The sequence below is a fragment of the Haemorhous mexicanus genome, chromosome 24, assembly GCF_027477595.1.
Source record: "Haemorhous mexicanus isolate bHaeMex1 chromosome 24, bHaeMex1.pri, whole genome shotgun sequence".
Lineage (NCBI taxonomy): Eukaryota > Metazoa > Chordata > Aves > Passeriformes > Fringillidae > Haemorhous > Haemorhous mexicanus.
The window spans coordinates 7,835,038-7,838,419 of NC_082364.1; positions in this window are offsets into that span (position 1 = coordinate 7,835,038).

The window sequence follows — 3,382 nt, forward strand, 5'->3', positions numbered from 1 at the left end:
CCTGAGTCTGATTTCATACTTGGTGTAGTGCTGTGAATTTCCCTCTAACCTGTCCCTTACTCTCCTGAATTCTCCCACTCAAATGATGGCAAACTGTGTATACCCACGCAAGTGTCTGTAACACTGCAAAACATTTAAATATGTGGGGGTAAATGGAGTTTCCTTTAATCTGGGTCGTCACACAGGAGAAATACCTGCAGTGGAGGAGAAGGTGAGTAAGGTGTGAGAGGGTTTGGGTGGGGTCCTCCGAAAAAAGGGAGGTTACAGCCCAAAAATGCTTGGGAGTTTAAGAGGGGTAGTTGTTGAAAAAATATTATAGTGGTTTTGGTTTGTTAATTTAAGATTGTTTTAATTTTGAGATTTTTTGGTTATCATATTAAAGAGTGTAGTGAGTATGGTGTTGGCTAATTATTATTGTATTTATTTTTTGTTGTGAGATAGGATTACGAGAGGTAAAATAGGTTTAAAATTTTAAAGGGTGTAAGGAAAAAATTACTAATAGTAATTGAAAGAGGAATAAGAATTTTTAGAATAAAATTTTTAGACTTTTTCTTAATATTTTTTTTTATTACTGATAATGCAAAAAACCAAAATTTTAATTCATTTATTACATTGAGAGTGCCAAGTACCTCCTATAACTGACACCAAGAACCAGGGTTGGTGACTTTTGTTTCCCAGGGAAAAGGGCCATAGTTTGTGTTCCAGGGCCTGTGGCCTGGAGAGGCCGGCTGGCTCCTAAAATTCCGCATTGTGCAGGATGCCTGCCAGAGGCAAGCTGGCACCAGTGCCAAGTCAGGCTGGTTTGAGAGTGCCAAGTACCTCCTGCAAACTGACACCATGAAACTGAGGTGGTGACTTGTGCTTACCTGGGAAAATGGCCGTTGTTTGTGTTCCAGGGCCGGTGCCACGGAGAGGCCGGCTGGCTCCTAAAAATCCATATTGCGCAGGATGCCTGCCAGAGGCAAGCTGGCACCAGTGCCAAGTCATGCTGGTTTGAGAGTGCCAAGTACCTCCTGCAAACTGACACCATGAAACTGAGGTGGAGACTTTTGCTTACCTGGGCAAATGGCCGTTGTTTGTGTTCCAGGGCCTGTGGCCCGGAGAGGCCGGATGGCTCCTAAAAATCCATATTGCGCAGGATGCCTGCCAGAGGCAAGCTGGCACCAGTGCCAAGTCAGGCTGGTTTGAGAGTGTCAAGTACCTCCTGCAAACTGACACCATGAAACTGAGGTGGTGACTTTTGCTTACCTGGGCAAATGGCCGTTGTTTGTGTTCCAGGGCCTGTGGCCCGGAGAGGCCGGCTGGCTCCTAAAAATCCATATTGCGCAGGATGCCTGCCAGAGGCAAGCTGGCACCAGTGCCAAGTCAGGCTGGTTTGAGAGTGCCAAGTACCTCCTGCAAACTGACACCATGAAACTGAGGTGGTGACTTTTGCTTACCTGGGAAAATGGCCATTGTTTGTGTTCCAGGGCCCGTGGCCCGGAGAGGCCGGCTGGCTCCTAAAAATCCATATTGCGCAGGATGCCTGCCAGAGGCAAGCTGGCACCAGTGCCAAGTCAGGCTGGTTTGAGAGTGCCAAGTACCTCCTGCAAACTGACACCATCAAATTGAGGTGGTGACTTGTGCTTACCTGGGAAAATGGCCGTTGTTTGTGTTCCCGGGCCTGTGGCCCGGAGAGGCCGGCTGGCTCCTAAAAATCCATATTGCGCAGGGTGCCTGCCAGAGGCAAGCTGGCACCAGTGCCAAGTCAGGCTGGTTTGAGAGTGCCAAGTACCTCCTGCAAACTGACACCATGAAACTGAGGTGGTGACGTGTGCTTACCTGGGAAAATGGCCGTTGTTTGTGTTCCAGAGCTGGTGGCCCGGAGAGGCCGGCTGGCTCCTAAAAATCCATATTGCGCAGGATGCCTGCCAGAGGCAAGCTGGCACCAGTGCCAAGTCAGGCTGGCTTGAGAGTGCCAAGTACCTCCTGCAAACTGACACCATGAAACTGAGGTGGTGACTTGTGCTTACCTGGGAAAATGGCCGTTGTTTGTGTTCCAGGAACCTGGGGCGCGGATCGGCCGGCTGGCACCTAAAAATCCATATTGCGCAGGATGCCTGCCAGAGGCAAGCTGGCACCGGTGCCAAGTCAGGCTGGTTTGAGAGTGCCAAGTACCTCCTGCAAACTGACACCATGAAACTGAGGTGGTGACTTTTGCTTACCTGGGAAAATGGCCGTTGTTTGTGTTCCAGGAACCTGGTGCGCGGATCGGCCGGCTGGCACCTAAAAATCCATATTGCGCAGGATGCCTGCCAGAGGCAAGCTGGCACCAGTGCCAAGTCAGGCTGGTTTGAGAGTGCCAAGTACCTCCTGCAAACTGACACCATGAAACTGAGGTGGTGACTTTTGCTTACCTGGGCAAATGGCCGTTGTTTGTGTTCCAGGGCCTGTGGCCCGGAGAGGCCGGCTGGCACCTAAAAATCCATATTGCGCAGGATGCCTGCCAGAGGCAAGCTGGCACCAGTGCCAAGTTATGCTGGTTTGAGAGTGCCAAGTACCTCCTGCAAACTGACACCATGAAACTGAGGTGGTGACTTTTGCTTACCTGGGCAAATGGCCGTTGTTTGTGTTCCAGGGCCTGTGGCCCGGAGAGGCCGGCTGGCTCCTAAAAATCCATATTGCGCAGGATGCCTGCCAGAGGCAAGCTGGCACCAGTGCCAAGTCAGGCTGGTTTGAGAGTGACAAGTACCTCCTGCAAACTAACACCATGAAACTGAGGTGGTGACTTTTGCTTACCTGGGCAAATGGCCGTTGTTTGTGTTCCAGGGCCTGTGGCCCGGATCGGCCGGCTGGCACCTAAAAATCCATATTGCGCAGGATGCCTGCCAGAGGCAAGCTGGCACCAGTGCCAAGTCAGGCTGGTTTGAGAGTGCCAAGTACCTCCTGCAAACTGACACCATGAAACTGAGGTGGTGACTTTTGCTTACCTGGGAAAATGGCCGTTGTTTGTGTTCCAGGGCCTGTGGCCCGGAAAGGCCGGCTGGCACCTAAAAATCCATATTGCGCAGGATGCCTGCCAGAGGCAAGCTGGCACCAGTGCCAAGTCAGGCTGGTTTGAGAGTGCCAAGTACCTCCTGCAAACTGACACCATGAAACTGAGGTGGTGACTTTTGCTTACCTGGGAAAATGGCCGTTGTTTGTGTTCCAGGGCCTGTGGCCCGGAGAGGCCGGCTGGCTCCTAAAAATCCATATTGCGCAGGATGCCTGCCAGAGGCAAGCTGGCACCAGTGCCAAGTCAGGCTGGTTTGAGAGTGCCAAGTACCTCCTGCAAACTGACACCATCAAATTGAGGTGGTGACTTGTGCTTACCTGGGAAAATGGCCGTTGTTTGTGTTCCCGG